General features: G+C 38.1%; 1 long non-coding RNA gene across 2 annotated transcripts in view; it reads left to right on the top strand.

Moving 5' to 3' along the window:
• LOC108352563 (uncharacterized) overlaps positions 1 to 21,042 on the top strand; it is a 51,381-nt gene that overhangs the window by 8,863 nt on the left and 21,476 nt on the right. Inside the window, exons 2-4 of one of the 2 annotated variants that reach the window (XR_005502166.2) lie at positions 11,995 to 12,062; positions 13,023 to 13,103; positions 16,548 to 16,756. This is a non-coding gene — a long non-coding RNA (uncharacterized LOC108352563). Of the gene's footprint in view, positions 1 to 11,994; positions 12,063 to 13,022; positions 13,104 to 16,547; positions 16,757 to 21,042 lie in introns of those variants that run through there. The other variant, XR_010065193.1, reaches the window with a different exon arrangement.

Genomic DNA, 21,042 nt, shown 5'->3' with positions numbered 1-21,042 from the left:
AGTTGTTTATCAGCTTTAGTAGTTCTCTGGTGAAACTTTTGGGATCACTTAAATAAACTATCATATCATCTGCAAATAGTGATATTTTGACTTCTTCTTTTCCAATCTGTATCCTCTTGACCTCCTTTTGTTGTCTGATTGCTCTGGCTAGAACTTCAAGAACTATATTGAATAAGTAGGGAGAGAGTGGGCAGCCTTGTCTAGTCCCTGATTTTAGTGGGATTGCTTCAAGTTTCTCTCCATTTAGTGTAATGTTAGCAACTGGTTTGATGTACATGGCTTTTACTATGTTTGGGTATGGGCCTTGAATTCCTATTCTTTCCAGGACTTTTATCATGAAGGGGTGTTGAATTTTGTCAAATGCTTTCTCAGCATCTAATGAAATGATCATGTGGTTTTGTTCTTTCAGTTTGTTTATATAATGGATCATGTTGATGGTTTTCCGTATATTAAACCATCCCTGCATGCCTGGGATGAAGCCTACTTGATCATGGTGGATGATTGTTTTGATGTGCTCTTGGATTCGGTTTGCCAGAATTTTATTGAGTATTTTTGCGTCGATATTCATAAGGGAAATTGGTCTGAAGTTCTCTTTCTTTGTTGTGTCTTTGTGTGGTTTAGGTATAAGAGTAATTGTGGCTTCATAGAAGGAATTCGGGAGTGATCCATCTGTTTCAATTTTGTGGAATAGTTTGGATAATATTGGTATGAGGTCTTCTATGAAGGTTTGATAGAATTCTGCACTAAACCCGTCTGGACCTGGGCTCTTTTTGGTTGGGAGACCTTTAATGATTGCTTCTATTTCCTTAGGAGTTTTGGGGTTGTTTAACTGGTTTATCTGTTCCTGATTTAACTTCGATACCTGGTATCTGTCTAGGAAATTGTCCATTTCCTGAAGATTTTCAAGTTTTGTTGAATATAGGTTTTTATAGTAAGATCTGATGATTTTTTGAATTTCCTCTGAATCTGTAGTTATGTCTCCCTTTTCATATCTGATTTTGTTAATTTGGACACACTCTCTGGGTCCTCTCATTAGTCTGGCTAAGGGTTTATCTATCTTGTTGATTTTCTCAAAGAACCAACTTTTGGTTCTGTTGATTCTTTCTATGGTCCTTTTTGTTTCTACTTGGTTGATTTCAGCTCTGAGTTTGATTATTTCCTGCCTTCTACTCCTCCTGGGTGTATTTGCTTCTTTTTGCTCTAGAGCTTTTAGGTGTGCTGTCAAGCTGCTGACATATGCTCTTTCCTGTTTCTTTCTGCAGGCACACAGCACTATGAGTTTTCCTCTTAGCACAGCTTTCATTGTGTCCCATAAGTTTGGGTATGTTGTACCTTCATTTTCATTAAATTCTAAAAAGTCTTTAATTTCTTTCTTTATTTCTTCCTTGACTAGGTTATCGTTGAGTAGAGCATTGTTCAATTTCCACATATATGTGGGCATTCTTCCCTTATTGTTATTGAAGACCAGTTTTAGGCCGTGGTGGTCTGATAGCACGCATGGGATTATTATTATCTTTCTGTACCTGTTGAGGCCTGTTTTTTGACCAACTATATGGTCAATTTTGGAGAAAGTACCATGAGGAGCTGAGAAGAAGGTATATCCTTTTGCTTTAGGATAGAATGTTCTATAAATATCCGTTAAGTCCATTTGGCTCATGACTTCTCTTAGTCTGTCTACGTTTCTGTTTAATTTCTGTTTCCATGATCTGTCCATTGATGAGAGTGGTGTGTTGAAATCTCCCACTATTATTGTGTGAGGTGCAATGTGTGTTTTGAGCTTTAGTAAGGTTTCTTTCACATATGTAGGTGCCCTTGTATTTGGGGCATAGATGTTTAGGATTGAGAGTTCATCTTGGTGGATTTTTCCTTTGATGAATATGAAGTGTCCTTCCTTATCTTTTTTGATGACTTTTAGTTGAAAATTGATTTTATTTGATATTAGAATGGCTACTCCAGCTTGCTTCTTCTGACCATTTGCTTGGAAAGTTGTTTTCCAGCCTTTCACTCTGAGGTAGTGTCTGTCTTTGTCTCTGAGGTGTGTTTCCTGTAGGCAGCAGAATGCAGGGTCCTCATTGCATATCCAGTTTGTTAATCTATGTCTTTTTATTGGGGAGTTGAGGCCATTGATGTTGAGAGATATTAAGGAATAGTGATTATTGCTTCCTGTTATATTCATATTTGGATGTGAGGTTATGTTTGTGTGCTTTTCTTCTCTTTGTTTTGTTATCAAGACGATTAGTTTCTTGCTTCTTCTAGGGTATAGCTTGCCTCCTTATGTTGGGCTTTACCCTTTATTATCCTTTGTAGTGCTGGATTTGTAGAAAGATATTGTGTAAATTTGGTTTTGTCATGGAATATCTTGGTTTCTCCATCTATGTTAATTGAGAGTTTTGCAGGATACAGTAACCTGGGCTGGCATTTGTGTTCTCTTAGTGTCTGTATGACATCAGTCCAGGATCTTCTGGCCTTCATAGTTTCTGGCGAGAAGTCTGGTGTGATTCTGATAGGTCTGCCTTTATATGTTACTTGACCTTTTTCCCTTACTGCTTTTAATATTCTTTCTTTATTTTGTGCGTTTGGTGTTTTGACTATTATGTGACGGGAGGTGTTTCTTTTCTGGTCCAATCTATTTGGAGTTCTGTAGGCTTCTTTTATGCGTATGGGTATCTCTTTTTTTAGGTTAGGGAAGTTTTCTTCTATGATTTTGTTGAAGATATTTACTGGTCCTTTGAGCTGGGAGTCTTCACTCTCTTCTATACCTATTATCCTTAGGTTTGATCTTCTCATTGTGTCCTGGATTTCCTCTATGTTTTGGACCAGTAGCTTTTTCTGCTTTACATTATCTTTGACAGTTGAGTCAATGATTTCTATGGAATCTTCTGCTCCCAAGATTCTCTCTTCCATCTCTTGTATTCTGTTGGTGAAGCTTGTATCTACAGCTCCTTGTCTCTTCTTTTGATTTTCTATATCCAGGGTTGTTTCCATGTGTTCTTTCTTGATTGCTTCTATTTCCATTTTTAATTCCTTCAACTGTTTGTGTTTTCCTGGAATTCTTTCAGGGATTTTTGTGTCTCCTCTCTATGGGTTTCTACTTGTTTATTTATGTTTTCCTGGAATTCTTTCAGGCATTTTTGCGATTCCTCTCTGTAGACTTCTACTTGTTCTCTAAGGGAGTTCTTCACGTCTTTCTTGAAGTCCTCCAGCATCATGATCAAATATGATTTTGAAAGTAGATCTTGCTTTTCTGGTGTGTTTGGATATTCCATGTTTGTTTTGGTGGGAGAATTGGGCTCCAATGATGCCATGTAGTCTTGGTTTCTGTTGCTTGGGTTCCTGCGCTTGCCTCTCACCATCAGATTATCTCTAGTGTTACTTTGTTCTGCTATTTCTGACAGTGGCTAAACTGTCCTATAAGCCTGTGTGTCAGGAGTGCTGTAGACCTGTTTTCCTGTTTTCTTTCAGCCAGTTATGGGGACAGAGTGTTCTGCTTTCGGGCGTGTAGTTTTTCCTCTCTACAGGTCTTCAGCTGTTCCTGTGGGCCTGTGTCTTGAGTTCACCAGGCAGGTCACTTGCAGCGGAAAAGTTGGTCTTACCTGTGGTTCTGAGGCTCAAGTTTGCTCGTGGGGTACTGCCTAAGTCCTCTCCGCGGTGGCAGCAACCGGGAAGATCTGCGCCACTCTTTCCGGGAGCCTCTGTGCACCAGGGTTCCAGATGGCGTTTGGTGTTTTCCTCTGGCGTCTGGATGTGTGCAGAGTGCAGTCTATTCTGGTTTCCCAGGCGTGTCTGCCTCTCTGTAGGTTTAGCTCTCCCTCCCACGGGATTTGGGTGCAGAGAACTGTTTATCCTGTCTGTTTCCTTCAGGTTCCGGCGGTGTCTCAGGTGCAGGGGTCCTGCCGCTCCTGGGCCCTCCCCTACGGGAACCCAGAGGCCTTATACAGTTTCCTGTTGGGCCAGGGATGTGGGCAGGGGTGGGCAGTGTTGGTGGTCTCTTCCGCTCTGCAGCCTCAGGAGTGCCCACCTGACCAGGCGGTGAGGGCTCTCTCCCACGGGGTTTGGGAGCAGAGAGCTGCTCCCCTTACTGCTTTTAATTTTCTTTCTTTGTTTTGTGCATTTGGTGTTTTGACTATTATGTGATGGGAGGAATTTCTGTTTTAGTCCAATCTATTTTTAGTTCTGTAGGCTTCTTGCTGTTTACAGTCATCTCTTTCTTTAGGTTAGGGAAGTTTTCTTTTATAATTTTGTTGAAGATATTTACTGACTCTTTAAGTTGGAAATCTTAGCTCTCTTCTATACCTGTTACACTTAGTTTTGATCTTTTCATTGTGTCCTGGATTTCCTGGATGTTTTGAGTTAGGAGTCTTTTGCATTTTTTTTTTTTGGCTCTTGTGTCACTGTTTTCTATAGCATCTTCTGCACCCTAGATTCTCTCTTCTATCTCCTATATTTTGTTGGTGATGCATCTATGACTCCTGATCTCTTTCCTAGGTTATCTATCTGCAGAATTGTCTCCTTTTGTGATTTCTTTATTGTTTCTATTTCCATTTTTAGATTCTGCCATGGTTTTATTCAATTTGTTCACCTGTTTGGTTGTGTTTTCCTGTAATTTTTTTAAGTTTTTTTTTATTTCCTCTTCAAGGACTTCTACCTATTTACCTGTGTTCTCCTGTATTTCTTTAAGAGAGTTATTTTTGTCCCTCTTAAAGCTCTCTATTATCATCATGAAATGTGATTTTAAATCTGAATCTTGCTTTTCCAGTGTGTTGGGGTATCCAGGACTTTCTGTGGTAGGGAAACTGGGTTCGGATGATGCCAAGTAGCCTTGGTTTCTGTTGCTTAGGTTCTTGCACTTACCTCTTGCCATCTGGTTATCTCCGGTGTTAGTTGGTCTTGCTGTCTCTCACTGGAGCTTTTTCTTCCTGTGGGCCTGTGAGCTTCTGATCTTAAATATATCAGGACTCCTGGGAGAACAGCTCTCTCTATGTGAGATTTGGGTAGGGAGGCCTATGGGACAGCCTTAGTTCCTGGGTGAGGGAAACTAGAAGTATTCTGTCCCTGGTGCTGCTCTCTCCTGGCAGGTCCCTCTCTGAACAGTTGTAGGAGCAAAAGTGGTGTTCTCACCTATGTGCTTAGGAGTTACAACACTCCTGGGAGACTAGCTCTATTCAGGTGGGAATTTGGGTACAGAAGGCTGTGGGACAGCCTTAGCTCCAGGGCACAGATTGGAGACCAGAAGGATCCTGTCCTCGACAATCCTATCATTCATTCTGAGCAATAGCATGCTAGCCTTAGAGTTTTCACATATTCTCATGAATGCCTCTTTGTTTTTACATTAGCTATTCTGTCTGATGTAATGATATCCCATTGTGTTTTAGTTAGTGTTTCATTGCTGTGAAGAGACACCATGACCAATGTAACTCTTATAAAGGAGAACATGTAATTGGTGCTGGCTCATAGGTTCAGATGTTCAGGTCATTATTATGGCAGGATACATGGCAGCAGTGCAAGCAGACATGGTACTGGAGAACCTGAGAAAAGAGATTTACATCTTGATCCAAAGGCAACCAGGAGGAGACTGCCTTCTCCAGGCAGCCAGGAAGAGGGTCTTTTACCACAGTGGGCAGAGCCCAAGCATAGGAACCTCAAACCCTACCCCCACAGTGACACACTGCCATTATCAAGGCTATACCTCCCCCCAAAAGGCCACACCTCCTAACATTGCCATTTCCCATGGGCCAATCACCCATTGTAATTTTGATTTGTATATGTTTATTAGTGTTGATGAATAAAGTTAACTAAGGAGGCAAATGATTATATACTGAAACTGTAAAACATTTATTAAAGAAAGTAGAGAAGATATTTGCAAATATGAAGATACATATTCATGGATTAGAGTTTTTAATATTATAAAAATTGCTTACTGCAATCTCTCTCAAATCCTGTAGTATACTTTTATAGATATAGAAAAACAGTTCTACAGTTCATATAATACTACAAATGATCTTTAAGAGAAAAATACATCCTTGAAAAATAACAGAGCTAGAGGCATCTTAGTACCTCGTTAAAATCCACTATTATACAAACAATATTAATCAAAACACCATGGCATAAAAACAAATATATAAATCCATGGAATGGAACAGAGTGCCCAGGAAGAAAAAAACACATATACAGTTAACTTACCTTCAGGAAAGGGCTAGGGATATACGATAAAGAATGGTTAGTTTCTTCAACAATTGTTTCTGGAAAAGTTTTAAACTACATACAAAAGAATAAATTTGGGCACCTGCTTACATCAAATAAATATAAATGAACTCAAAATAGATTAAAGAATTAGGTGTGAGACCAGAAATTGGGAAACATCCTAAAAGAAAGGCTTCTCAAGGTTGGTTTTCTTGTTGGTTGGTTTTAACTCCCTCCTTCCCTCCCTCCCTGACTCCTGTCTCCCCACTTCCCTCTTCTCTTCTTCAACAAGATCAGTTCTTATATTTCAGTAATTCTGTCTACTTAGCTAACTCTTCTGTGGTGTGAAAAGTTAAACCTTAGACCATCTCTTCTTGGTTCATTTGCTATACACAGTCTTATTTGTGTACCTTTAATTCTAGTACATTACCTATGCATCTGCTCTTGGCCAACACCACAGACTTTATAATCGCTCCCCTATCATCCTTTGTAAAATCAGGAAGCCTGAATCCTACCCAGTTGTCTTTATTTTACATGATTGTTTTGGCTTTTCTGGGATTCTGGAAATTTCATGAGGACATCACAAGCAGCTTGTCAGTATCCTCAATGGGATGAGATTCTGATGGAGACCCAGTTGAATCTGAAAATCAATTCTGGAAGAATTGTCATCTTAATTGTCCTTTGTTTCCTGATCTGTAACAAAAATTTCCAACATCTTCCCTCAGTTCTTTAATTTCTTTTGATGATATTTTATCTCCTTTTTGTCTTTGTCAGTCCAGCTACAGATTTAACAATTTTATTGACCTTTTAAAAACCAGCTTTTACTTTCAACAGTTTTCTGTCAAATTTCTAATCTCTCTATATAAATATATATATACATACACATATATACATACATATACATAAGTATATACAAATGTGCACACTACTGGGGATTAAAGTCAGGGTCTTGCATATGCTAGGTAAGTGTTCTACCACTGCAGTTCTATAACTGCAGCTTTTATGAGAGTAAATTTTTATAGTAGTATTCAGATTACTTAATAATATTTCTTTAAATTGTTTTATTGTTTCCTTGGTAGTCACTTAGGGTTTATCATCGGTCTTAATTTATTTGATAAAAATCCCATTGTTATCTATCTATCTATCTATCTATCTATCTATCTATCTATCTATCTATCTGTGTGTTTATGTTAGTGATATACATCACTATGTATATATATGTATCTCACATATATGTATATATACATATTTTCATATAGTTCTATTTCCTTTCCTTCTTCTCTTCCTCTTGTAACATTGTAAACTGTGCAATATATCATTTGTATAATTATTATTTTTAACATTCTATGTTTTGAAAAACATGAGAGAAAATTATATACTTATGACTTCAAAGATATTAACATTTTAATATAATTTCTGATTATCTTTATATTTTCATGATAATTTGAATTGCCATCTGTGATTATTTCTTTAGCCAAATAAAACTCAGCTTCCACTTTGTCCTTTATGTTTTATTGTAAAAAAGACACAGTATCCATTATTGGCCTAATAATACAAGGATACAGTATTCTTTAATTTTCAAAAGATATATTTATTTAATGTGCATAGATGGTGTTTTTCTACATGCATATCTGGATATTATGTTCATGGTTGGTGTCCAAGATGGCCAGAAGAAAGTGGTATGTCCCCTTGGACTGGAGTTAGAGACAACTGCAAGCCTTCATGTGAGAGCTGGGAATCAAATCTAGGTCCTCTTGAAGAACAACCAGTACTCCTAACTGATGAACCATCATCTTTCCAGCTCCCATTTTTAAAATGTAATTTACATTAAATAAAAAAAGAGAAATATTTATATTATCTTTTAAGCAACACAATTATCTTCGGTAGTACTCTTCATAGTTAATACTAGTTCCCAAGTGCACCACTTGTTTGGATTCTAAATAATTTTCTTTACTATTTCTAACAAGGTGGGAGTGTGTGGTGCTTTGAGTGAGAAATGTCTTCAGCAGGCACAGGTTGTTTAAACACTTGCCTCCGAGTTGGTGGTGACGTTTGGGAGATGTCATGAAGCCCTCAGGAAGCACAGCTTTGCTGGAGGAAGCAGGTTCCTGAGGGAAGATGTTGGAAATTTTTGTTCTACCTCCATTTCCAGTTCTTTCTTTGTCTCCTGTCTGTGGCTAAAGATGTGGTTACTTGGGTTCTTGCTTGCTCTGGCCTCCCACTGCAATGCCTCACGCTGACACGCCTTCCCCGCCATTATAGACTCTCTGAAACCATAAATCAAATAAACTCTTCCTCTCATGAGTTGCCTTGGCCATGGAGCTTGTCACAACAGTAAGGACCTAATACAGTTAGCTAGCTATCAACACATTACTTCACTTTGTGTTCCTCTAGGGATGTCTTGAATTAAGCTTTAATTTTGAAGACATAAGCACATAGAGTGGCAGCCCTTCCTTTTAGGCTCTCCTGTGAGCTGTCTGCTATGCTGTGTAAGGACTCCTGATTCTCCCCTATTACCCTTACCCTTCAACATGTCAACCTTGTCTTTGGCCTCTGACTTTCTGAGTGTGGTCTGTTGATGGTATTTTTTTGTGCTTATGCTACTTGGTGTTTGTTGAGTCTCCTAGATCAGCAGGTTCATTTTCTGGCTGTTTTCATCTACTATTTCTGTGAGTGTTGTTTTCGATCCCTTGTTTCTTTTCTTTCTTGTGTTCACACTATGCATATGATTTTGTGTGCTCAGTGGCAGATCACATACTTTCAAAGTTCTCTTCATTTCATTGTTTCATTTCCCTTCCTTGTTCTTTGAGTAACTTAGCCTACATTAATATATCTTTTGTATTGCCTTTGGTGTTGTTATTGTTTTGGTTTGGTTTTGTTGAGACAGGGTTTCACAGAGTCTCAAACGTTGTAAGTATTGTCTTAAATTCCTGAATGGACCCTCTGTATAGAATGCTCCCCTCTGCACCCTGAATTAGGCACAGACCACACCCAAACACCAGTTTCCTCCTGGAAAGAGATCCTTTACTAAACATGACAAAGAAAGAGACAAGATGGCTGAATCCAAATTGGGTAGAAAGAGCGGCAAATACAGCTTTACAAGGGTTAATTCTAAGATGGAGTCGGGGGAGGTCTGTATTTGAAATAAGCTAGGGGGCATTGCTAAGTTCTGATTGGGTATTTTTATTAGGATAGTCAAAAAAGGGATTGATTGCTGGACTTTGATGTTTTGATAAGTGGACCATAGTAACCAACCTCGGGAATAAGTCAGCCTAAGAAAATGGCCAAAAAGAGGATCAGACCTTGGCAGCCAGCTTTAGGAATGTGATTTAATGGTTTAGCAAGGAAGACAGAAGGTGAGCAGGACATGTACCATGTTTGCCTTGCTTGGGCCCTTCCATTGCTAATCGTCCTGACTCCAAATCCCAAGTGATGACGTATGCGTGCATCATGCCTGGCTTTCCTATCAATGTGTCTTCGAGTTCATTAATTATTTCTTTGGCCAATTCAAATCTACCCTGTGCCCCTTCAGGGAGTTTTTCACCTTGGTTATTATATTTTCAAAATACAGATTTTTTTTCTATTTAGTTTTTTCCCTGCATTTATTTATTTTCATAATTATCATCCATTTGACGTAGTATAGCCATAAAACTTCCTTTACTTTGTTTTAAAGATTTTTACACAAGAAATGATAATTGTATGTATTAATGGTCTATATAACCAGATTTTTTTTTCAGTCATGAGAATTAACTCCAGGGCCTTTGGGAAGGGTCAGGCAAGTAATCCATCCTCAAGCTGCTGTCCTCCTGTCAGGATAAAATTTTGATGAATATATGGACTAATTAAATTAATCCAACTAATACATTAATAACATTGCACTTGGCTTATTCTGTGATAAGAACTTTACGTTTTTATTCTGCTAGCGATTTTCAAATACACAATACATTACTGTCAACCACAATGCTGTGCAACAGACCTCAAACGTAGCTTTCACTGATTTAACAAGCTGAACTGTGATTACTATGAATGTCACGAGAAACGTGAGAATGCAGCTATCCATTTGGCTCACTGACTCGGATCCTGTGAATGGACATCAGAAGTGAAATTGCTAGATCACACTGTAGTTCTACCTCTAATTTTTTGAGAAAACCCCAGACTGTTTTCACAGTTATTAATTTCTATTTCTCAGTCTCATTGTCTCCCTCTCCCCTCATGTTATTTGATTTTTTTTCAAGATAGGATATCTCTGCGTAGTGTGTAGTACAGGCCACTGGAGATCGTCCTACTTCAGCCTCCCAAGTGCTGGCATTACAGCACTCACCTTTATGTATAGCCTGAGTTCCTAATTCTACTGACCACTACAAAGAGGTTCTGTTCTCTACATTCTTGGCAGCACTGGCTAATCTCTGTCTTGGATTTAGATATTTCTGAAGACGCAAGGTAATAGCTCATCGTGGTTTCAGGTTTCATTGCTCTGCCACTTGGCCAGGTAGGACATTTGCTACTATCCACTGACCATTTCAATTAAGAAATAACCAATGAAGCCCTTTGTTGAAGTTTTCATTGACTTAGTTTTCTTGTTATTAAGTTGACTTCCTTTTGTATTTTGTACTTCCTTATGTACTAACTCTTTGTCAGAAGTGTAATTTACAAATATTTTCCCTCAGTGTGTCAGCTTTGTTTGGCTTCCTTACTTAGGGCTTCCTTGTTCAGTTCTTTGAACACAATGAGTGTCTTGGAGAGGGTGTAAACTGGACATCTGGTCAATCTCAGGAGCAGATTTGCTCATTTGTTTTGTTCTGTCTCTGTGTATGGATGATACACTGCTGTTTCTTGCACGTGTCCTCGTTTCCTGGAACCTAGACCCTTTCAGTGCTCTGTCATGTCAGAGCTGGGACACAGCTCATCTTTCTGTCTTGACTTTGCTCATCTGTTAGTGGCTGACTTGGCTATGTAGTCGAGTCTCAGCTTCTCATTGGGTTAAGCCTTTGCAGTTGCTCCTCTAAAGCCTTGAGTCTCCCTAGGATTGCATTTATTTTTGTGTCACTTTTACTAGTTTCTTGACAAATTTAGATTTTCTAATTTCCACTCATTGCTTTCTCATGTGGAAAAAGGGGGTGGGAGGTAGAGGTTATAATCCATTGTATATTATAAACCTATTAACCCTGGGCTCCTTGAAAGGGAATATTACTGAAATTGGCGTTTGACTTTTGTCATGACTCCTTCATCTTCTTTCAGCTGTTCATTTTTCCACAGTACCCTAGAAAACTGGTACAACATAATCTACATCTATCCAATAAATCAGCCAAGCTCCATTATTTTTTGTAGTGTCCCTAGGATTGAACTATATACACTGTTGCAAATGAGCTCAAACAACCACATACACATATCCATAAAATAATACTTGAATACATTTTTTTTAAAAAAGAAGCACATACAAATGCTGAGGCACACACATTCACACAGACAAAAGCCATTAAAAAAATCTGAAACCATAACCTATAATCAGAAGATCTGTAAGGTAAAAACAAAATTCCCTGAATCCTTGGGGGAAAAAATCAAATAGTATTGAGTTCACTTGTGTTGACCATCTACTGATGGATACCCCACTTCTTAAGACATTTTTCCTAATGAGTCCTCAGCATGGGATGCCTGGGAGCCGACTGAAACATGGTGGATGGGAGTAAAGAAAGCCCTGTGTGTTAGGCTGCACCTGTCCTAAGTAAGGTTTCCTTGCTTCTCGGCTAAGAAGAGGAAGAATAGATTTATCTCATATACCACAGACTTAACATGGTTTCTTTGGAATATTGGCAGATTTTCTTGAATGGAATCTCAATCCGCTGTTGTATGTCCTTCACATCATTGCTGCAGAGTGACAACAGGTTGTTTTAATTTAAATTTAATTTTATTTTATGTATATGAGTATTTTGCTTGCCTGTGTCTGTGCACCATGTACATGTCTAATGCACAAAGTAGACCGAAAGAGGGCATCAGATTCCAAGGGACAAGAATTACAGACAGTTGTAAGCTACTATCTGGGTACTGAGACTTGAACATGGGTCCTCTGGAAGAATAACTAGTACATTTAACCACTGAGCCATCTCTTCAGCCTATGTTTTTATTTATAATTTCCTCAGACTCTCTGGACAGCAGAACCATTGAGTTCCTCAAGTGGTTAAGTCAGAAGTTCCTTATTTCCACTCATGCTCAATTTAGGAAGATATCATGATACTCAATATCTGAACTACATTGGGGTCATGTTATTTTTGCTCACATAATGGAAATAACTGTATGCCAATATATCAACTGACATTTCAGCTGATTACTGTTGTGTTCTATTAATAGCTATGATTTCTGTGTTACACTTGTGTAGTTTTAGCTGTAACAAGACACCTGACAGAAATAGTCTGGATAAAGAAAGGATTTCTTTTGGCTTACAGTTTCAGAAGTTTAAGTTCATGGTCCCTTAGCCCTTTATATTTGAGCTTGAGGGGAGGCAAGACATCATGAAGGCAGGAGACCATGGCAGAAGATGTTCATCTCATGGTAGACATGTAGCAGAGAAAGGGACAATGGGAAGGAGCAGGACAAGGTATAGCATTCAAGTACATGCTTCCAGTAGCATAGTTCCTCTCTCTGAGCCCCACCTCCTTTTGGTCTTTTGTTTGTTTGTTTGTTTTGTTTTTTTTTTTTTTTGGTTCTTTTGTTTCGGAGCTGGGGACCGAACCCAGGGCCTTGCGCTTCCTAGGTAAGCGCTCTACCACTGAGCTAAATCCCCAGCCCCCCGTTTGTTTTGTTTTTAAACACCTCCCAATAATGTTGCTATGTGATGAATCTACCAGGAGATTTTCTACTCATTAGACAAGAGACCTCACAGACAAATCTTATGTGGAAATGCTCTCACAGACAGATCCAACTCCAAGGTATGTTTTATTAATCATTTAGGTATCTTTCAATCCAATCAACTTGAAAATAAAACTTAACCATCACAACTTTTCTACTATGTCATTTGGAGAATAAAGGAATGATTTTTATATTGTAAATTACAATTTTTTTCATCTCAAAGAATTTATTTTACTCACAAGGAAATCACCTAAGATCATTTTCTTATAAGGATCATAGTTGGGTGAACCCTCTTATAACTCTCTTTACATTTCTTTGCCTTGCCTACATGTGTGATAAATGATAGTAAAATAAATATTTCCTGACTATCTGTGACTTTAAAGTGCTTGTATTTGAGGAAAAAGATTTCTTCTAACAATTTATATGTGATTGGATTCTTATTAATTTTATATAGCAAAATAGCTCCAATTATAGAGACTTCAGTCATTTGACCTTTCTCCGTCTCTCTTCAGCCTAAATCGTTCTCTGCCTTTGTATAAATGGCATTGCTGTTAAGGTATTAGCATTCACATTTCAGTATAGCCTTTCTGATGTTTCAACATGTGAGAGTACTGTTTCAAACCATGGAATTTAACCAACAACATTGACTTACTGTTTCATAATGAGTTACAGAAACTTTTAAGCAAGGACATGTTGCTGTGACGATGTGGCCTAAAAGAGCAGAGAGAGCATTTGCTTTTCACCTACCAGAGTGATGTCCCATGAGTGATGTCCCATGCAGTCAACCCCCAATTACCTCCACATTTTCTTCACCAAACTTGAAATACTATTTTTCTGGTCATTTTCTTTATCATCTCCTTTTGTCTCTGATTCAAGACATATGATCTTTAAAACACAAAATTTGGGAGAAGTATTTGCCCTCCAATTCCTGAACTAGGAAGCAGTGTTCAGATAGATTTTTATCACCTAGAGGTCACAAAATGATATATGTTAATTGAGATAATTGAGAGTGTGTGTGTAGTGCAATGTAACGTTTGGGGGAACTTGGGGATGTATTTTTATTAACAGCTTTCTAGTTATCATATAAAATAATGGGTTTCACTATGATATTCAATTTCTTTTTTTTTTTTCGGAGCTGGGGACCGAACCCAGGGCCTTGTGCTTGCTAGGCAAGCGCTCTACCACTGAGCTAAATCCCCAACCCCACTATGATATTCAATACCTACATGTTTTCATACTGTACTCATTCATGGTCACCTGTTGTTTACATTATCTTGTCCCTATCCCCTTCTCTCTGGTCCCCTTCCCTCTGGTCTCCTTCCTCCTCTAAATTAGTCTCTTTTTGCTTTCATATAACACACACATACACACACGTTTTTAATATTTTGCATGTGAGCAAAAACATGAGATATTTGTCTTCTATCTATTGCTCCCTTATCTTCCCTTTCCCTCTCTTTAGAATTATTCCTCTACCCACTTAGTCCCCATTCTACTTTCATGTCAAATATATATGACATATATATGTTTTTATATATAATGTTTATATATATGCATGTATCTATAAATCTGGATTCTGTATATAAGAGAAAACACATATCTTTCTGAATATGTTTTTAAATAGTGACACACTTTTTTTGTCTTACTGAATATGGCTTACTTTGCTTCACATTATAACTAATTCTACCTATTTCCCTGTAAACAACAACTATGTTCCTACTTTGGGATAAATAAAACTCTACTGTGTATATACACATCTTCTGAATTCATTCATGGGTTGCTGGGCAGCTTGGCTGGTTTCATTTAACTGTTTGTGAATGCTAACTCCATAAACATGGATGTCCAGGCATCTCTGTGTATGCTGACTTAGATCCCTTCGGAAGTACATCCAGGAGTGGTACTATCTAGTATATGGTAGTTTGACTTTCAGTTTTGTAGGGTGCCTCTGTACTGACTTCAATACCAACTTCACTAATTTGCATTCCTATCAGCAGTATATGAGAGCTCCTTTTCCCTCTGAATCCCGATCAGCTTGTTATTTCTTTTATAAATATATTTCTAACAATAACAACTCGCAAGTTATAATTTATAAAGACTAATTGGCAATTGACCATTTCATTACATACTAAACCAGTTTGGGGAAAGAATATATCAAAGAGAATTGGTGAGCAGGTCTTTAAAGTTGTATGGGACTCAATTAACTTTTTAAAAAGATGGTTTTGCTTTGCTCAAGGAAAGTTATGGAGTGATTTCTATGATAAAATTTTCCTCGTGACTGACTTTACTGCCAAACAATTCCTATTACTTAAAACTGGAAAGTCCTCATTTTGGTTTGGATGTGGCTCACAGGTTTGAACTCTTGGTCACTAGCTGGCAGTGCTGTTTTGGAAGGTTGTGGAACCTTTAGGAGATGGAGCCTTGCTAGTGGAAGTGTGTCACTATTTAAATGCATAAACTATTCTTCTCTATATTTTGTTTTATTTGCTTTTTCATAATCATACTCGAACTCTGATGCAGTGTTTTGCTGATAAGGGATTAAAAAACATTTTGAGTTATGACAGTAGTCTGAATTCTCACCACTGTGGAGAAATGTCTGACAAAACAACCTGAGGGACGGTAGATTTATGCTGTTGTCTAGTTACAGAGGTGTGAGCTCTTCCTGCTGGGAGTAGCATGGTGGAGCAGGACAGCTCATCTCTCTGTGACCAGGAAGCAGAGACAGGGAGCAGTTGCCCACAGTGCCTGCCCTTCTTGCTGTCTAGCTATTGTTTTCTCAAGAGGAAATAAAGTCTTTCAAAAGTTTCACTGCACTTGTATAGAAGGTGACGCTCATTTCTGCGGAAGCTGGCATATTAACAAGATTCAATCTTTTAATTTCTGGGTATAATATTTCCCATTCACTCAATCTTTAAGTTCCTTCTGCAGTGCTCACTTGCTTTTAATATAGACGTCTTATTTTTATGTATACAATGGTTTGAAAGCTATCATTCTATAAGTGGCATTTTATTTAGTTTTAAAACTTAGCTGTTAGCACATAGCAATATTATTGATTTTTTTATTTTGACTTTTTACCTTGTAACTTTGGTAAACTCATTCATTAGGTTTTTACTGTTTTGTAATATTTTGAGGAATTATTATTAAAGTCATGTTGCATGATTAAAGATAATTTTATTCCTATTTAATTGAGTACTTTTCATCCTTTTCCTGTTTGTTTAAACTCATTGAACATGCGAAGTAAAAATGAGGAGTCTAGATATCCTTACACTGATTCCTGTTATTAAAGAACAGGAGTGTGTAATATTTTATCATTGAGCATAATGCTAATTACTGAACCTTTATGATGCCCTCTTACTTCGACAGATCAGGAATTTCCATGACTAAAATGAAACACCATCCCTGACTTACTTATACTTCAGGGTAGGCCTCAAGGCAGGAATCTAGATACAGGAATTGATGCAGAGGCCATGGAGAGATGCTGCTTACTGGCTTGCTGCTACTAATGGCTTTCCCACCCTGCTTCCTTATAGAACTCAGGACCACCAGACGAAGAGTAGCCCAACCCTTAATGATCTGGTCCCTTCCACATCAATCACTAATTAAGAAGATGCCTTACAGGCTTGCCTACACAGAGCAAGTCTTTCCGTCTCTCAAAACACCCTCATCGATACATCCAAGTTGTGCTATTTCTTAATCCAATAAAGTTGTTCGACAAAATTAGCCATCACAGCTTTCGAAGGTAAAATTTCCTTTAAACCATGCTTAATCTAAATTCTGCATTCTTATCTTCATTGCTATTCAATTCAAAATATTTCCTAAATAATCCCAAATACGGCTCACTTACAATTTCAGCTAATATTCAAATTAAATTTCTTTTGTATACTATTATTTCAGAAACGTATTCATTTCACATTAATTTATTCATTATCTGGAGATAAACTACCTTTATTAATTTCTTGGGTTAGTTGTATTATATTTAGATAATAAATGCTACACAATTTCAGTCTTCTGGCATGAAAAAGGAAGTATTAATAGAAAAATTTGAGGCTTATTCAAGAACCCAAGTATGGCCAACCTTGGTGAATGTCCAATGTGTACTTGGTGTGAAAATGTATTCCTTTACTTATTCATTTATAAATTTCACCCAGACAGGTCGATTTGTAGCATTGTATTGGTTTTTGGTTCATTCCCAATGGTTATCAAGAGACAATTAAAATATTCAGAAGTGCTAGGACTGACTAATACTCACCTATTGAAGCGTCACTGTCCACGTGGTAGTTTTAGGAGGGAGAACCATGGGGAGATGATTATGTCATGAAGTCAGAGCCCTCTTGGATATGAGCGTCCCAAGGAACGCTCTTTGGGGGTGCAGGTTCTTTTGTTCTTCTGCCAAGTGATAACAGCATTTGAGAAGCAGAAACTGGGCCCTCACCCCAGTGGAGCCAGCAGTGCCTTCAGCTTGGGCCACCCAACCTCTTGAGCTTGGAAAATAAATTTTCATCCTTTATCAATTACCTAGTTTGGAGTGTTTTGTTTTCAGCTGGTTTTGTATTTCTGTCCGTTCTGGTTCCATGATATTCAAGCTGCACTCACAGATACACTCATATTGAGGATTGTCCCACGTCCTTGGTAAGCCAGACCTTTCCTGCGTCTCTGATGGCATTCATGGCCTTGAGGTTTGTTTATTAGTAAGTTACGCCATCTTTCTTATGACTCATGTTAGTGAGGCATAGAGTTTATCCTGTTATTTTCAATGTGTCTGTTTACTTAATTTGTCTTTTTTTTTTTATAAATAAGATAAAGTGATAAATAGAGTAAAAAGAATTGGATTTTAAAAACAATCTAATCTGGTAATCTCTTGCTCATATTCTTCTGGGCTTGTTCATTATGCCCATGCATTAAGCACATCTAATGTTTTTCTTTTAAAAAAAATTCTTAAGATTTGTCTTTTTAAAATCTTTTGCTAATCTTTTCACACATGCATCTTTAAAAATCATCCCTTCTTTCCTTTCTCTATAAAACAATTTTTTAAAAAACCTTTTTACTTGCATGGTACATTTTTATTGGATATTGGCTATGGTAATGATGCACCATGTAGGGTCCTGATTGCATTGTGTTTCTTTAGGAGAGTTCAATTTTGTTCTGGCAGCAAATTATTATGAAACCTTCTGATGTTGTCAACTTTCAAGCCTTACTTTTTTATTTGGGATCTTTTTGTATGTTTTTTATTAGTGTTGGGGTACAGCTCTTATTCTAGCCACAACTGATTTTTTTCCCCTGGGGGTCTGTGTATTTTGCTTAGTCCACATTGAAGCTAGAATAGAACTCCAATATTATCCAGAACCACAGGACTTCCACTGGGTCCTTCAGCTGTCAGCTACACAGGAACCTCTCCAGCCAGTCTTCTTCCCCACATATCTCCTTGCTTGTTGGTATCTTTTCCTGATACTTCTAGTCACTTCAGCATCCCATAACTATGACCTCAATCTCCTCCATTCAGTAAAAATACTTTCCTTCCTTGTCTCTGGCAACCTATGCCAATTGCTAAGTGTCTCTGGGCAGAAAGCCAGGACAAATATGGAGCTCAATTTATGTGTTTTCCTTCTCTCAAAGTTCATAAGCTTGTGGTTTCTGTGTCCACTATTGAGAACATTTGCTTTACCTACCATGTCTTGTTGCTTATGGTAAGGCCAAGCCAGTACAATCAGAAGCAGAAAATCCTGCCTCCATATTTGAGAAAAAAATAGGAGTTAGGAATTTACATCTGGGGGGGGGGGGTAAAGTGAAATTTAGCAGACTTAAACAATTAAAAGTATAAAGATAACAATTGACTCCTCTTACAAGATTATAAATCTATAGTAGAGTATATGCAGACTTTTCTGACCCCCAATCTTCTTGTATTGGATTGAAAGCCCTATCTACCATCCTGAGAGAAAGGTCTTCAAGAGGGTCTCCAGAGCATGAGAGTAGGTCTCGAGGATTAGATTCCAGATGGCAAAGGTGGACTTGTCCTTGGGACACAGGATGATGGGAGATGAACAATGCAAAGAGAAAGGCATAGAAGCTGCTGTGATGCCAAGTCTGTGGTAGCTACAAGCTCCACTTTGGAAGGAAGGCATCTGTTTATTTTGGTATTGGGATGCAATAGTAGGTTATTTTCTCCTCAATGTTCTTGAGCACCACTGTCTCAAAAGAAGGTTACTAGGACGAGGCTAAGAATGGCCCCCATAGGCCCCTGGAGTCACCAGGAAGTGGCACTATTTGAACAGAAGGTTAGAAGGACTAGAAAATAGGCATTGTTGAGTAGGAATGGCCTTGTTGGAGGAAAAGTATCACTGGGGGTGGCCTTTGAGGTTCCAAGAGCCCATGTCCAGCACAGTCTCTCTCTCTCTCTCTCTCTCTCTCTCTCTCTCTCTCTCTCTCTACCTACCTACCTACACAGCAAGCAGGATATATCTCTTAGCTACTGTTTCATGAGTGCTGCCATACACTACCCCACCCCCATGATGATGATGGATCAATCCTCTGAAACTGTAACAAGCCCCAATTAATTGCTGTCCTTTATAAGAGTTGTGTGGTCATGGTGTCTCTTCACAGTAATAGAACAGTCACTAAGTCAGAGGGTCTCACATAAAAGTGCAAGTGATATACATCCCAAAGGGCATGAAAATCTCAATATACTAACATGAAAGACTTTTAAAAAATTAGCACATCTACAAAGACTCATAACTGTTGAGAAGTGAAGTCCAAAGATAGCAAAGTGGGTGAAATGCTAGGCAAATAATTTAAAAAGAAAATTTCAATGATAATTTTTAAATGAGGTTCAAATAATTTGGTGAATCCTCATAAAGGAGAACAATAAGAGATATAAAAGAGAAACTGAATATGAGATAGAAATTCTAAACAAATGAAAACAAAACAAATGGAAATCTTATAAATGAAAATCTCAGTAAATCAAAATAAAACTCACAGCAAAAGCTCACCAATGAACCATATCAAGTAAATAATAAAGTAGGACTTGAAGATAACATTGATTGATGATTTATTGATTAAAGATCGGTGACCACACAACTCTTATAAAGGACATTCAGATACTAAGAAACTACCAGAAAGTATGGCCACAGCGTCAAGACATTTAGGACAGGGTTGGAGATTTAGCTCAATGGTTGAGTACTTGCCTAGAAAGCACAAGACCCTGGGTTCTGTCCCCAGCTCTGGAGAAAAAAAAAAAGAAAGAAATCTGTTCATTAAAAAAAAGACATCTAGGACACAAGGAATTGTCTTAATCAATATTCTGTTGTTGTAAAGAGACACCATGATCCCAGCAACTCTTACAAAGTAAAACGTTTTATTGAGGCTGGCTTACAGTTTCAGAGGTTTAGTTCACTATCATCATGGCAGGACCACAAGCACATCTGGTGCTAGAGAGGTACCTGAGAATTCTACATCTGGATCAGCAGGCAGCCAGAAGAGAGAGAGGCTCTGAGTCTGGCTTAAGAATTTGAAATTCCAAAGCCCACCTTCAGTGACACACTTCCTCCGATAAGGCCATTCCTCCTAATTCCTGCCAAGTAGTGCCACTCCCTAATGACTAAGCATTCAAATAGGAGCCAATGGGGGCCATTCCTATTTAAACCACCAGAGGGATCACATTTGTAATCTTTGGCACAGGAGTTAAGACAAAGCCTCCCAGCACATAAAATGATCCAATCAAAGAATAGGAGAAATTTCCCAACTTCAGGGAAACACACAAACATTTCATTTCAAGAAGCGTTTGGAACTGCAGATAGGTAGAACCAAACCGAGCCCTCTTTATGGCATATGTTAAAATACAACAGTGCATCTTTAAAGCTTCAAGAGACGAGCCAGCGCCAAGTTACTTACAAAAGCAAATGCAGGAGAACGACAGCAGACTTCTAAACAGAAAGCCCAGAGGCAAGGACAGAAGAAATGATTAATTCAAAGGACGGGAAGGAAAAAGAAGCCAAGCAAAATGACTGTATGCACCAAAATTCTCCCTTAAAA

The sequence above is a fragment of the Rattus norvegicus genome, chromosome 3 (genome assembly GCF_036323735.1).
Source record: "Rattus norvegicus strain BN/NHsdMcwi chromosome 3, GRCr8, whole genome shotgun sequence".
Taxonomy (NCBI): Eukaryota; Metazoa; Chordata; class Mammalia; order Rodentia; family Muridae; genus Rattus; species Rattus norvegicus.
The sequence above is the reverse complement of the archived record's forward strand: the minus strand, read 5'-3'. Positions and strand labels throughout refer to the sequence as shown.